Source organism: Mastigoproctus giganteus, chromosome 6 (assembly GCF_048544385.1).
Source record: "Mastigoproctus giganteus isolate SK-2022 chromosome 6, ASM4854438v1, whole genome shotgun sequence".
Classification (NCBI taxonomy): domain Eukaryota; kingdom Metazoa; phylum Arthropoda; class Arachnida; order Uropygi; family Thelyphonidae; genus Mastigoproctus; species Mastigoproctus giganteus.
In genome coordinates this window covers 155,233,697-155,250,734 of record NC_143580.1, presented here as the reverse complement: position 1 = coordinate 155,250,734, position 17,038 = coordinate 155,233,697, and the positions used below count along the sequence as shown (strand labels likewise).

The following is a 17,038-nucleotide window of genomic DNA, read 5'->3' as shown; positions in this document are numbered from 1 at the left end:
GGAAAGAAAAAATTAATTATATTGTTTCAGCTCAAAAGATTTATTTCACAACTGAGTTCTCTAAATGAATTCAAAGGCAATATACATAATGCAAATTCAGAAAGTCTTAGCCAGGAATGGCATGATATGATTTATCTTTGTAGTTGTAAATCCAAGGCAATATCATGAACAAACATATATTAAGAACAGATTTGAAAATGTATAATAGATCTGCATAGCCACAAACCCTTGACTTTTTTAAAGTCAGATTTTGTAATTTTCATCACAAAAAAAAAAAAAAAAAAGTAAGAGAAAGCAGGAATTTTTTTTAATACAAACTTTGGCCTTAAAATTAAATACCACTGATCAACATTTTATATTAAGATGCAACTAAACTTCCAAACACTAATGCACACAGAATTTTCTGCTTGTGAATTTGTCTTAGATTGGCTGCTAACACTATCATTACTTCTCATGCGTATCTGGAAACACAGAGGGGGGGCATCTCTCTCTCTCTCTCTCTCTCTCTCTCTCTCTCTCTCTCTCTCTCTCTCTCTCTCTTTAACGAATCATGCATTCCAAGCATGAAACTGACTGCAGAGTGCTCACATCATAAGTATGACAGCACCATCTATGCAAGATCTGACCTTTATAACAATTTTACCAGCTTGGAAGATAAGAATGATACACTATTTCACTATTTTCGGGTGATGTTAGTATTTATGCTATCTATAAACCATCTGATGTTAAATTTAAACTCAACTTTTTAACTCAAGATTCTGTCCCTGTTAAGATCATCACACTGGAGATTTTAAAAGCAGAAATCTCCTGGGGCTAAGAATCAAAAGATGAAGACGGGGAGCATGTAGAAATGTGGGCTGAGAATTTTTCCCTTAACTTAACCCAACAACCCAAGCATCCTTCAACAGTGGAATATGGAAATAGGGTTATAACCCAAACCTAACTTTTGTCAGCAGCAACATCACTTTGCTGTATTAAAGAATATACTTAAGTCTATTCCATACACCCAACACAGACCACATAGGCTCCAGATTCAATCAGAATTAAACCATAGTTCCCTTTCAACACAGATATACACTTTAAAAATTCAGATGGGTATGGATTCACCACCAAATTCGTAGAAGTAATTTGAAGTATCCCACCAGCACCAAAATCCTATCCATTTTTTTTTTTTTTTAACAGAACCCGAGAATATCCAAAAAATTATTCTATAAGACTGTCAACTAAGTACTTGCTTGCATGCTACTTTTTATGACAACCCTTTTACAGAGACCACAAGATCAGCTGAGAAAGCTCTTGCTGATTCCATTTCCAAAGCAAATGAGAAATGAATAGAAACAATGACCAACCTGCACATGGATCCATCCTATTATTACTGACGAGCTGAATTAAAACATACAAGCCATTTCCATATGACCTGGGTTCTAACTGCTGGAACAAAGGGATGATGGCAACATTCAAAACATTATCTCCAGTAAACAATGCAACAACTGATCACCAAAACAGACTAAGGACCAGCCATCAGTTCCAGAAGTTAACAAACAATACAGTGGATCCCCCCCCCCCCCCCGCTTTACGATTGGTTCATTGTACGATCAAATCAGTTTACAATGGACTCTCCACAATAAAATACCATCCACTATACAATATGCACTGGTCATTGTGATCACGTCTGCGAATTGAATTTTAATTCTATCAAACGGTGATTCTAATAAGTGAAAATAGTAGGAATATTATCCACAGGCTATAAAAGAGTAAGGATATAAAGCATAAATTTACACTTTATGACCTTGACAATTAAAATTAAATGATACATGAAAATCGGAAAAATTATTTTCTGCAGGTTAGCAAAATAAAAATTAAATTTACGCTTACATACATAGCTTAATTAATCTGTAATGTGCATACTAATATGGAATAAGTTGACAAACCTACAAAATAGGAATGAAGAGAAGTTTATGAAAATTTATTTGTTTTTTGTATGATTGATGATTTCACGGAAGGGGAAACACATTTCACCATAATACCGTAAAACCCACAGAATTCCAGCTATCAGCATTATTGCAAATGCAATAAGATCAAGTTTACCACCTGTTTATAACAGATTGCACTAACAGAAAAGCCCAATAAACTGGAAACTGCAATTTGTTTTTAATGTTTTATGGTAGTGACCTCCAGAAATGTGCTTTAGAAAAATATCACAAAGGTGTTCAAAATTGATTCTTATAACCAAACATATAACGATGAAACTGTAGTGAATTTTAATGACTTGAATTTTTTTTTTTTTTTTTTTTTTTTGAAATTTGAATCGATAAAGTGGCTAATTCTACTAATCAGTGATCATGTTAACCAGTGCCTACTTATTTCACTTGATGTTGGTGTCTCCAACCAGACCATGTGGTTCTTCTTCTCAGCCAATAGCAGTGTTTGTAAACATGTTGGTTACATTTCACAATATTTTCACAATACAATGATGTCACTGGAATGGATTAAAATCGTAAAGTGAGGGTCCATTGTACTCTTACATCATGGGAGAAGTCACTAAGGATATGATTAATTGTGTGAATTAAAATACATTGCCAGAGTGCATTCAATGTCCAGGAACTTTTCTATGTCACTGAAATTCAATTACAGATTGTGGAATTTGAAAAAGCTTTATCAAAGTGGACAACATACATGCTGTTGTGTCACTGGAATCACATGAAACTAAGCAGACTAATGAGGATATGAATGAGTTGGAGCAAAAAAAAAAAAAAAAGTTAAGAGTGCAGGGGAAAGAGGAAATGCTGCCAGTACTAAGAGTAAATAGTTCACAAAAAAAAAAAAAATTATGCCTGATGCCATCAGTTTGTTCAAGAATGAAGATGACCCACACATGGACTGGAACAGCAAGTTTAACTGGGGTGGGGGATGATCTTTTGTGCCACTACAATGCATATTAAGAGAAGCAAAATATTCTATCCTCAGTTCCATCCTTGGCTTCTTAAAATGTGAATAATTTACTATAACACTAATAATAAAATAATAATTTACTATGACACTAATAGTAAATAATAAAATATTTATCTATGTAGTATACAACATATATGCATATTTTTAAATGAAAATATTCTGTTTATACTCTGGGAAAACCACATAGGTAAGAGGTTCGCAAGAGAGAATGTCAGAATGAATACCAATGTATTTAGCAGTAATCAGAGCTTGAACTACAGTCACTCAAACACATGTATCACTGTACCCTCGTGTTAACCCCACCAGTGCTTTACACTCCCTATAGCCCAGCCTACCTGCTTGTAGCACTGGACAGTAAACTAGAGGTTTCTGTGTTAAACCACAGGCCTTTAGGCTAAGAGAACTGGATGAACCACACAACCAACACTACACAAACACTCGCTAACATACATAAATCTGGCCTTTAGAGAGTTTTGTATTCATCACATTGCTTGACACGGAATTGGATGGGGTGTGAATCCCCAGAGCTGCATTACTAAATTGAGGAGCCCATCAAGCTCTCAGATGCCCACATCAATGCCAGAGCTTGCTATTGATGATCATCACAAAACAGTGGCAACACCCAAGGTAGAATGCACTGGTCCCACAGGAACTAGTAGTTGTTGGTGACGCTATTGTCAGGAAAATGGGGAACATGGTATGTAAAAAGGATAGGTGGAATAGGACAGGGTATGTCTGGCAGGGGCAAAGGTTGATGACACTGTAGAGTGGATATCATCTTTTAAGGGCACAAAAGGTGATATTGTTGTACACGTTGACACTAATGATATTAAGAGTAGGAGACTAGTGGAATTACTTAACAAGTACAGTCACTGTTGAAAAAAAGCCGTGAATTAGGGTTCAATTTGAAAGTGTCTGCAATTCTGACCAGACACAATAGGAGGGAGTATATGATCAGAGTGCCTTGTTGACCAATTCGGCCCTGGAAAGATTGTGCAAGGCTCAAGGAGTAGAATTTTTTTCCAGCCTGGTCTGTACTTGTTTAACAGGAGAGACTGCTTCTACAGGGATGGGATACACTTAAATAGAAAAGTGTGCAAGAATATTTGCTAATGCTATCGAGGCAGCGTTTGGTGGGTCGGAAAACTGCTAGCTTGGGGGAGGAGATACAAGGACTAATAGATTAACAGTAGCCACTGGCAGAGGTGAAAGTGATTCTTGCACTGCTTCTGTTGGAATGAGCAGCAGCCTGGAAAACAAGATACAGGGTATTTCAGAAACTGCTGGGAGTCAGCGGTACAAGTAAACACTTCAGTTGTGTTTACTCGTACTGCAATTGTTTACTAAGAATAGGAACAGGTGCATGCATACTTGCGTGTACACGAATTCAACGAGTTTCGTAAATAAATTTGATGAATTTGAGGTATTGCTCAAAACATAAAAGGCACATATTGTTGGGATATCGTTGGGATATCAGAGACATGGTGTTACACATATAAGGAATGCAGAACTGGAATTTGGGGTACAATGTGCACAGGAAGGATAGACAGGAAGGAGGGGTTATGCTATTAGTTAAGAAACACATAAAATCAAAAGAAGTACAGTCAGTCGACATGGCTGGACAGTTCAGTGTTGAGTCAGTTTGGTGTGACATAAACACTGGGAAACCAAATTTGAGGGTAGTAATGTATTATAGGCCTAATGACACTGATGAGTATAATAAGAAACTGAACAGGGAAATAGAGTGAGCAGTAAATCAGAGAGTCTTATAATGGGGGATTTTAATTTCCCAGATATCAACTGGAATTTGTGGGTTGGTCACTCACACACTAGCAAGGCTTTTGTGGATTTATTGGATGATTGTTTTCTATATCAGCATGTTCGGGAGGCAACTAGAGGGAGTAATACTCTTGATCTGATTATCAGTAGTGATTCTTCGTGCATTACGAATCTGCAGATAAAGGAACCACTAGGTGGCAGTGATCACAGTGTGCAGAAGTGGGTTTTACTCAAAGAGGTAACTACCATCATGGGGGTAAAGGGAAGGGTTTTTTTTCTTTCGTAAACACAAATACAGTTGTCTGAGACAGTATTTAAATTCTATATGGTGGGACCAACTGATGACGTTACCAACAGCAAATTCAAAATGGGAAGCATTCAAAGAATTTATCTTGGACGCTATTAGGCTTTACATAACTAAGAAATATTGTTCAAGGTTTAGGCCTAAATGGATGTCAGATGAACTAATGTGAACTTGTGACAGAGAAGAAAAATGCATGGGATACATAAATTAATGGGCGATATGGAAGCCTACGATAGATATAAGCTGGTCTGTAATCAAGTCACAAAGGATGTTAGGCACGCAAAGGCAGATTATGAGAAATCTTTGGGAAAGGATGCAAAAAAAAAAAACCAGCAAAGAGTTCTTTACGTATATAAACTTTAGAAGGAAGGGGATGAATCAGATTGGTCCAGTTGATATCGATGGTTCAACTGTTGATGATCCTGCTCAGGTGGCAAACAAACTAAATGAGTATTTTGCATCTACATTCACACATGAGAAGTTATTCAAGTTATTCAGAGGTGAATTAAACTCTGGCTTTGAGCTAGATGATTTTGTAATAACTGTGAGGAAAGTGGAAGAGAAATTGTTGAAGATAAACAGAAGGCACCTGGGGGGGGATGGGATCTATCCGGTTATATTAAAGGAGGCAGCAAAGGAAGTAAGTAAACCCTTAGCCATAATCATGAGCTTTGTTGGACTCAGGGGAGGTACCCATGGACTGGAGATGTGTAAATGTGGCCCCAATTCACAAAGGAGGATCAAAAGGTGACACAAGTAATTATAGACCTGTTAGTTTAACTTCTGTTCCAGGAATATTAATGGAGGCACTGGTTAAAGAAGCACTGGAATTTGGGGTACAATGTGCACAGGAAGGAGAGACAGGATAGGAAGGGAGGAGGGGTTATGCTATTAGTTAAGAAACACACAAAATCCAAAGAAGTACAGTCAGTTGACATGGCTGGACAGTTCAGTGTTGAGTCAGTTTGTTTGGTGTGACATAAGCACTGCAGGATCATGTAGACAAGACTTCAGTTATAGCTCGGACATAGCATGGTTTTGTTAAGGGAAAGTCTTGCCTAACCAATTTGACTGGATACTATGATGTGGTCACAAAGGAACTGGATGCAGGGAATAACTTTGATATCATATATTTGAATCTTAGAAAGGCTTTTGATACTGTTGCACATGGAAGACTGCTGAACAAATTGGAGCAGTGTGGCATTGGAGGCAAATTGCTGCTATGGATAAAGGGATGGTTGAGTGGGAGAAGACAGTGGTAATCAATGGACACTGCTCACAGTGGCCTCTGAGAAACTCTACTAATGTTATTAGTGGAGTCTCTCAGGGTTCAGTGTTGGGTCCATTGTTGTTTTCTGTATTTATAAATGATATTGATGATAGTATATCAAGCTTAATGTCCAAGTTTGCAGACGATACATAGGTTGGCAGGGTTGTTAAGGACACTAATGACAGTACACTGCTCCAACAGGATCTAGGAAAGTTGAGCAGATGGGCTGAGAGGTGGCAAATGAAGTTTAACATCAACAAATGTAAAATGCTACATATGGGAAGCAGTAACCCCAGAGTAATGTATCAACTCTGTGGTACTACACAGACAGTGGTAGAGAACGAAAAGGACCTGGGGTAATTGTGCAGGTAGTTTTCTGAGCAGTGTAGATGGTCGGCAAGAGTAGCTCATGGTGCTCTTACGAAGAAAGGCTTAAGTTTTGCAAATTACAGTGTCTCGAGTCTAGGCACCTGCGAGGTGATCTGATTGAGGGGTATAAAGCCTTGAATGGTTTGAGCATGCTCAATGCTGATGGGATGCTTCCTCTTGCTCAGAATAATCACCTGAGAGGGCATAAATTAAAATTGAGGAAAGACAGATGTAGGATAGACATGCGGAAATTTGCCTTTAGCCAGCAGGTGGTTGGTTGATGGAACAGACTTCCATCCCTTGTTGTGGAAGTTGATAGCCTAAATAAGTTTAAGGCTCAGCTGGACAGGTATTTCGAATGAACAGAGGGGTTAAGTGGAAGTGGTTTTTTTTTTTTTTTTTTTGACTGATGCTGCATAAGCTTGCTTTCAAACATAATATGCCTCTACTAATGCTAATTAACACTATACTATATTCCCTTTATATCTACCACTGGCTAAAGTGGAGTTATTGCTTTTCTGTTTTAATATTAATTTGCTTTTAATGAATAGTTAAATGAAGCTTAAATTAAGTTGAAGAGTAAGTTTTTCCTAGGGGTCTTATATTAAGTTTAAAAATTTGACCACAGGAAGGCATCTTCCCTTTATTACATATAAGTACAGTCAGTCCTCGTATAACACGTGTTTAGACTACATGAATTCGATCATACACGATTTATAAATAGGGGAACGTTATAGTATATAACACGAACCGAATTCGATTATGCACGATTCGCCTTTGCGTTTACAAGAAATGGTAGTCGAACGTGGAATCAACCCAACTGAACACAACATGATAGGAATGAAGAGAAGATTCTGAAAATGTATTTGTTTTTTATATCAGTGAAAAATTTCCAAACATTATGTAACTTTTTATACAGGGTGTCTCAAAAATATTGGTACAAACGTTTAGGGAAGGTAGGTAACATCTAAAGGAATGTGAATCGCATAGTAACCCATAACAGGAAACGTCGCGGGAAAGTAGTAGCAGAGGCACAAGAGGCAGAAATGACAAGACAGTAATTAGTGGCAAACATTTATTTGACATAATATTAACAATGGAGTACGAGATGGATGCATTTCATGATGTTACAACAGATGCTCGAAGGTTCCACCATGAGACGCGATGCATGCGTGACACCGCCGCAGCACGGATTGGTGGACACGGTCGAACATGCCTGGAGTTTCTTTGATAGTAGCAGCAGCGCAGACGAGTTTCGCCATGAGATCCATTTCCATCTCCACAGGCGATTCATACACGATAGATTTGAGGGGTCCCCCCCCCACAGAAAGAAATCAAGGCTCGATAAATCAGGTGAGCGAGGAGACCAGGCAACGGGTCCACCACAGCCAATCCATTGACGCCCAGAATGCCTGTTCAAATGATCACGAACACACGTTCCATAATGGGCAGGTGCCCCGTCATGTTGAAACCAAATGTTGCGTCTCACATTTGCTGGAACATCGTCAAGTAACCCTGGTAGAACTTGTTCAAGAAAGATCCGATATTTAGCGGAGTTCATGCGGGATGGTAACAGGTATGGGCCGACTAAGCAGTCACCGACCATACCTTGTTGTGTTGTTTTGGTTTTTAGGAGCATTAGCAACTAAGGCCATATTGCGTCGGGATATGCGGTGGTCATTCCCTGACCTTTCCGCATCCTCCATATTTGGTGGTGACGGGCTCGAACTCCGGTCTAATCAAGAAGCGTGTGCTATGAACTGCTGCTCCTTCCCACCTGGCTACGGAGTCGCCCCGACCACTCCTGCCCACATATTTATTTATTACGAAGCGATGTTGTGACACATGGGGGAGCACACCATGTGGGTTTTCGTGAGCCCACACATGAGCATTCTACTGATTGAATAAGCCTTCCCAAGTGAAATAAGCCTCATCCGTGAACAAAACATTGAAATTTTCCCTCTCGCGAAATGATGAACAGTATCGTCTACCGACTTACGGTGACGTTTCCGGTTATGGGTTCCTAAGCGATTCACATTCCTTTAGATGTTACCTATTACCTACCTTCCCTAAAAGTCTGTACCAATATTTTTGAGACACCCTGTATACATTAGAGCTGGCTTTCCCTTATGTTTCATGGCAAATTTTTGTGCTTACATACCTGGGAGGGGGGGGATACAGTCAGACCTCTATATAACGAAATTGATCGTTACCTTGAAAAAATTCGTTATACAGAAATTTTATTATAAGGAAATATGACCTTTCCAACAATGAAAAATACTGTAAATTCAGAAATATAGTAAAAGATGGGTAAGAAGTGGAAATGAATAGATTTTATAATGTTTTAAAACAATTTATTAATGCATACATACAGTAAACCCTTGATTTAACGAACTAATAGGCGAGAAGGGGTGTCCGTTAATGCATTTTTTGTTTTTAATGTAAAAAAAAAAAAGCTTTAATACAATATACAGTACTGTACAATATAAAATTACTAAATTATAATAAAGAATATATAATATTCTGTTGTGAATATAAAATGTTGCAATTTGGCCTTTAATTTACAGATATCAGAAACGGTTTGTTATTTTATGCTGTAAATTTCACAAATACTTGATACTGAAACACCTTGTTCTAATTTCTCAATTAGCTCTAATTTCTGAGCCACATTTAAGTTCACACACTTTATTTTAACTCCTCTATCACTTGATGTCATTTTAAATTGAAGGATTGCAAAATTATTTAATAAATAAAGTCACAATGCAGAAATCACAGAAACACTCTGAATACAACCTGACCACACGATAGCTTGAGGCAGACTGAGACCGAAACAAAGCGAGTAGGTAGACCTGCAGTTTAGTGTCCAGAGTCATGTTCAGCTCGCAAGTCACCGCCTGCTCTTATCTGTAATCTGGGAAAACAGCTATTTGAACATGTTTTCAGAAAGAATAAAAACAATTTCCTGAATTTGATTATAAAAATAGGTAATTATCAAAACAATAATGGAAATAGGTAATTATTATTAATTTTTAATAACACTGAAGTTTTGTATAACCTAAAAAAAAATAATATGGTCGAGATTAATATGTACATTACTGTGTTATTATTTGTCCATCCAGTCCATTAAATCCGAAATCCGTTATATCGGGGTCTGTTAAATCGAGAGTTTACTGTATTAAGAAATTACTACTTACATGATGCCCACAATTTATTAGTACACTTTTAAGAATTATGTTGCAAAATATTTGGTTATTGTATTGTGGGCATAAAATATTCACGCAATTTATTAGTACACTTTTAATAATGTCATAAAACATTTGGTTATTTTTTGTTGTACACTAGATTCTACTTATCAATGTATTTATCAATGATATTGATGAAGGTATATCAGGCTTAATGTCGAAGTTTGCAGATGACACAAAGGTTGGCAGGGTTGTTAATGACAGTAATGGCAGTGTGCTACTGCAACAGGATCTAGATAATTTGGGCAGATGGGCTAAGAAGTGGCAACTGAAGTTCAACCTTGACAAATGCAAAGTACTGCATATGGGTAGAAGTAACCCCAGAGAAACGTACCAACTGTGTGGTACTACACTTAAGGTGGTAGAAAATGAAAAAGACCTGGGAGTAATTGTGCAGTCAGATATGAAGTTTTCTGAGCAGTGCAGACAGGCTGCTAGGGCGGGTCATGGGGTTTTGTCAATGATATATAGGAATTTTGCTAGCAGGGAAAAGGAGGTGATTGTCCCTCTGTATAAGGCAATGGTCAGGCCACGCCTTGAGTACTGCGTACAGGTCTGGAGGCCTCATTTTAGGAAGGATGTAGAGTTGCTTGAGCATGTACGGAGAAGAGCAACACGATTGGTGAGGGGAATGAAGGGATTCTCTTACCAAGAGAGGCTTAAGTTCTGCAAATTGCAGTGGCTGGAGACTAGGCACCTGCGCGGTGATCTGATTGAGGTCTATAAGGCCTTGAATGGGTTGAGCACGCTGAATTCTGATGGGATCCTTCCACTTGTTCAGATTACCAACCTACGGGGACATAAGTTCAAATTAAGAAAGGACAGATGTAGAATAGATGTGCGGAAATTTGCCTTTAGCCAGCGGGTGGTTAATTGCTGGAACAAACTTCCATCTCTCGTTGTAGAAGTTGATAGGTTAAATAAATTTAAGGAGGAACTGGACAGGCATTTGGAGGGAATGCCGTGATTTTTTTTTTTTTTTTTTTTTTTTTTGGCTGATGCTGCATAAGCTCCTACACTTGCTTTCTTGCATCATGTGCCACTACTACTACTACTACTGTACACCGTTCATAAAAATGTTCCATTTGTTTAAACTTTAAACACTCAGATATATTTTCTGTTACATTTCCTTCCCACTGAAGGCCTCGATGCAAAGTTTCAAATGCTGCCAATATTTGTATGGAAGGTTTAATATTGCCCTCATTTTCATCCAACTCATCATCAATATTGTCACTAGTTCTTTAAATACTCTCCAAAATGTTGGAGTCACTTGGATATTCAGCTACTATGACATCATTATCAACTCATTAATGCGGAACTGGAATTTGGGGAATACAATGTGTCTAGAAAGGATAGACAGGAGGGGAGGAGGGGTTATGCTATTAATTAAGAAACACAAAGTCCAAGGAAGTGAAGCCAGTTGACATTGATGGACAGGGCAGTGTCGAGTCAGTTTGGTGTGACATAAGCATAGGGAAATCAAAATTGAGAGTAGGAGTGTGCTATAGGCCTAATGACTCTGATGAGTATAATAAGATATTGTACAAGGAAATAGAGTGGGCCAGTAAATCAGAGAGTCTTATAATGGGGGATTTTAATTTCCCAGATATTGACTGGAATTTGTGGGTTGGTCACTCGCACACTAGCAAGGCTTTTGTGGATTTATTGGATGATTGTTTTCTACATCAGCATGTTCGTGAGGCAACAAGAGGGAGCAATACTCTTGATCTGATTATCAGTAGTGATTCTTCATGCATTAAGAATCTGCAGGTAAATGAACCACTAGGTGGCAGTGATCACAGTGTGTTGAAGTGGGATTTACTCAAGGAGGTAACTACCATCAGAGGTAAAGGGAAGGGTTTTTGTTTTCGTAAAGGCGACTATGATGGTCTGAGACAGTATTTAAATTCTATACAGTGGGACCAACTGATGATGTTACCAACAGCAAACTTAAAATGGGAGGCATTCAAGGAACTAATCTTGGAGGCTACCAGGCTTTACATACCAACTAAGAAATATTGTTCAAGGTTTAGGCCTAAATGGTTGTCAGATGAACTAATGAGACATGTGGCAGAGAAGAAAAATGCATGGGATACATACAAATTAATGGGTGACATGGAAGCCTATGATAGATATAAGTTGGATAAAGAATGATAAAGAATGATATTGATGATGGGATATCAAGTCACAAAGGAGATTAGGCAGGCAAAGGCAGACTACGAAAAATCCTTGGCAAAGGATGCAAAGAAAAACAGAAAAGAGTTCTTTACATATTTAAACTCAAGAAGGAAAGGGATGAATCAGATTGGTCCACTGGATATTGATGGTTCAACAGTTGAGGATCCTGCTCAGGTGGCTAACAATTTAAACGAGTATTTTGCATCTACATTCACGCATGAGGAGTTATTCAGGAAGGAGAATGATGTAGGTAAAGTAATGTTATAGCGCTGATTCTGCCCTTTCCTATTTTTCAAAGTTCCCACAACTAAACTGTCTGTACCCGTCCTATCTAGATCTTTTTAAAAGAGCTTCGATGTAACATCATTTTAAGTACTTTAAGTACCAAATGAAAAGTTCAAAGGCGAAGTGCAAAACCGCACATTTTGCTAAATATAACTGAATCAGTCGCTATAACTGCGTAATAAATACGTATTAAAGAGGCCTACAGCTGTTAGCCAGCAACAGCTATCTCAGTTAGCCACTTACAAGTGTAAAATAAGATTTTTGTAAACACCGGATGGACGCGTTCATGTAAGATGCAAATTAGGCCAAAGGGAGATGGTAGAGTGGCTCCACGTGTCGCTAGAAAATTCGAGAGGTGGCGTGGGATACCTCTTTGAACCCAGTGCTTTTCCATGACTCATCATGGGAAAACATCAGGCATCTTAAGACTCGGTTCCTACCAATGAGAAAGAAGTTTTGTATAAACAGTGTGGGCGGGCTTGAGACATAAAAAGCGGACCCTCGCAAGGAGAAAGATCATCTTCGGACGGAGGAGATCGGACGGAGGGAGTCGGACGAGAAGAGTCATCATCAGGAGACGACGGACAGGGAGGAACAAGAAGACACGAAAGGAAGGACCAAAGAGCCCAGCCAGAAGCTGGCCGTTGTTTTGCCGAGCCAACCAAAGAGAGCCACAGCATAGACCAATCAACCTAGTGTGATCCCTAGAGCTGGTAAGTTAAAATGATATAAGCATAGCATGCAATGTAAAGATATTAGTGACCATGATACCGTTAAAATGTTTCCTTTCTGACCTTTCTAAATTGCTAAACTGATCCTATTGAAAGTTAACTACTGGAATTAAAGATGAAAAGCTTTAAACTTAAAAGGTTGGATCTTAGAATTGCTGAACTAGTTATGATAAACATGTTTAATGGAATATTTTGATGAAATACCTTATTAAATGCAATGTCTAAATAATGAAATGACTTAGTATATCTTTTGAATGAAGTATGTAAAATTCTCTTTTGTTATATTAAACCCTGTTGTGTTTCTGTGTTATTCGAGTTTCTTCTTTACTGCCAAAACCTCACATTCAACCACTAAAGTAGTAAAGCTAAATGTTAAAGCATGATTAGGAGGTAACTGCGGTGTCAAGTAATTAATTACTTGATAATTACAACGCTAAAGTCCAAACTGCGGGGGTAAAAGGGGGAGAATTGCTGCCCCCCTTTCATCTCTGAGGGTATATGAGACTGTCCTATAAAAACCACTAGACGAAAACAGAATTAGATTCCAGATAGGCGAGATGAACACATTAAAGCAAATTAAGATGGCCAACCCAAAAGAAAAGTGTTAAATACGACTTAACTATACTCATAATAAAAAGTATAAGTTATGCCTAGACTAAGCAGTTCTGATACGGCCACACCCTAGAACTCGCGTAGGTCAAAAAGATAACGGAAGAAAAGGGAGACTTGAGCAAGAGGGAAATCTATCAAAACCCTACCGAGCGGGGTAACAGTAAACATTGGCAGTGAGCTGGATGATTTTGTAATAACTGAGAGGAAAGTGGAGGAGAGATTGTTGAGGATAAACATAAAAAAGGCACCTGGGGTGGATGGGATCTATCCAGTTATATTAAAGGAGGCAGCAAAGGAAGTAAGCAAGCCCCTAGCCATAATTATGAGAGCTTCTTTGGACTCAGGGGAGGTACCCATAGACTGGAGATGTGCAAATGTAACCCCAATTCACAAAGGAGGATCAAAGGCTGACACAAGTAATTATAGACCTGTTAGTTTAACTTCTGTTCCAGGTAAATTAATGGAGGCACTGGTTAAAGAAGCACTGCAGGATCATCTAGACAAGAATTCAGTTATAGCTCAGATGCAGCATGGTTTTGTTAAGGGCAGGTCTTGCCTGCCCAATTTGATTGGATACTATGATGTAGTCACAAAAGAACTGGATGCAGGGAATAACTTTGATATTATATATTTGGATCTTAGAAAGGCTTTTGATACTGTTGCACATGGAAGACTGCTGCACAAATTGGAGCAGTGTGGCATTGGAGGCAAATTGCTGCTATGGATAAGGGGATGGTTGAGTGGCAGAAGACAGAGAGTGGTAATCAATGGACACTGCTCAACGTGGACTAATGTTATTAGTGGAGTTCCTCAGGGTTCAGTGTTGGGTCCGTTGTTGTTTTCGGTGTTTATGAATGATATTGATGATGGGATATCAAGTTTAATGTCCAAGTTTACAGATGATACAAAGGTTGGCAGGGTTGTTAAGGACACTACTGACGCTATGCTGCTGCAACAGGATCTGGAAAGGTTGAACAGATGGGCTGAGAGGTGGCAAATGAAGTTTAACATTGACAAATGTAAAGTACTACATATGGGAAACAGTAACCCCAGAGCAATGTATCAACTCTGCGGTACTACACTGACAGTGGTGGAGAATGAAAAGGACCTGGGGATAATTGTGCAGGCAGATATGAAGTTCTCTGAGCAGTGCAGACGAGCTGCAAGAGTAGCTCATGGTGTCTTGTCAATGATAAAGAGGAATTTTTCTAGCAGGGATAAGGAGGTGATTATTCCCTAGTATAAGGCAATGGTTAGGCCACATCTTGAGTACTGTATACAGGTCTGGAGGCCTCATTTCAGGAAGGATGTGGAGCTGCTGGAACGGGTACAGAGAAGGGCAACAAGATTAGTGAATGGAACAAAGGGTTGCTCTTACGAAGAAAGGCTTAAGTTTTGCAAATTACAGAGTCTGGAGACTAGGCACCAGAGAGGTGATCTGATAGAGGTGTATAAGGCTTTGAATGGTTTGAGCATGCTCAATGCCAATGGGATTCTTCATCTTGCTCAGAATAATCAGCTCAGAGGGCATAAATTCAAATTGAGGAAGGACGGATGTCGGATAGATGTGCGGAAATTTGCCTTTGGCCAGCGGGTGGTTGGTTGGTGGAACCGACTTCCATCACTTGTTGTTGAAGTTGATAGCCTAAACAAATTTAAAGCTCAACTGGACAGGTATTTCGAACGAACGGAGGGGTGAAATGGGAGTGGTGTGTGTTTTTTTTTTTTTTTTTTTTTTTTTTTTTGGCTGATGCTGAATAAGCTTGCTTTCTTGCATCATATGCCTCTACTAATGCTAATGCTAACTCCTAAAAATTCATCAATTTCTCCACTGGCCTTGCTTGGAACTCTTCCCAAGATTGCTCAATATCTTCTAGTAGTTCATCCCTCTCATCTTTGTTAATTAGTGATTTAGCAAAACCTGCCTTTGAAACAATTCTTAATCATTGTTTCCATCACATCTTGACTCCACACTTTCACCAACTCTGATATGCACATCCACAAATCTATAACAGAATCTATAGGTTGATATGCACATCCACAAATCTATAACAGAATCTATAGGCTGATATGCACATCCACAAATCTATAACAGAATCTATAGGTTGGTTGGTTTCTATTCTCAGTACAATTTTTTTCAGTATGCACGTACGGCAGTGCATTTTCAAATTCATGATAATGCCTTGGTCTATTGGCTGCAGTTAAGACAAATTATTCAGAAGCAAGAAAACATGCTTCACACTTGTAAGTTTCAAAATTACCGAGTGAAGGTGGGCAGGGCAGTTGTCGACAATCAACGTGATTTTTCCGTTTTCTTTCGTCATCTTTCTATCGAAATTTAAGATCCACTGCCCAAAAATTTCGCTTGTCATTCAAGGTTTTTTGTTGTAGTTGTAGTCCAACTCTAGACACTTTATTCCTTGGAAACATCGCAGTTATTTACTTTTGCCTGTTACTAAGAGCTTCAGTTTTTTATTACCAGCCATATTTGCAACCAAGAGTGTAATTCTCTCCTTACTATTTTTATCACCCAAACATTTATCACATTTAAAAGTCAGTGTCTTGTTCGGCAAACATTTAAAAAATAGACGTTTCATCAACAATTAAAAAATAGACATGTTTCATCATTTAAAGTTGATAATCTTATATCACCAACTGCAAATGCTATTATTTTCACACAATCTTTTGTCACACAATCCAAAATTTTTTGGAATACTCATTTTATGTAGTATGCCTTAAAAGTAAAAATAATACCCTGGTCGAGTGGTTGGATCAGTGATGTAGTGTTGGGTGGTAAGAAAATTATTTTCATGATATAAACCTCTCAGATGTCCTAGAACACTGTCTATCAATAAAAGAATTTTGAAGTTCAGGTTCTTTTTCTTAACATATGTTTCAGCGTCAGGAACAAAACATTGGTAGAAGTCCTTAAATATTTTTAAGGACTAGATTCTTAAGGACTTAAAGATCTTGGATTTAAAGTACGATTGATAATCATAGGTTTCATCAAATAATCACCTGATGCATTGGTGCATAAGAGAAATGTTATTCAATCATGGACACTTTAAATCCTCCAGTTGTATTTTCAGTTCTTGACAAATAAGTTCTATTTGTCATTTTCTTCCAGAAGAGACTAGTTTCACCAACATTAAAAACTTGATCACGTGTATAAGAATCTTCCACAATTATTTTAGTTAGCTCTTGTGGAAAGCTGCCTTCTCATTAGCTGATGCAGCTTGCCTTTGACTTTAACATTATGTAATGAATACCTTTTTTTAAGCTTTTTGAACCATTCTTTGCTTCCAGAAAACCCAGC

General features: G+C 38.3%; 1 protein-coding gene across 3 annotated transcripts in view; it reads right to left on the bottom strand.

Moving 5' to 3' along the window:
• Sec23 (transport protein Sec23) overlaps nucleotides 1–17,038 on the bottom strand; it is a 250,336-nt gene that overhangs the window by 206,095 nt on the left and 27,203 nt on the right. The window lies entirely within an intron of this gene.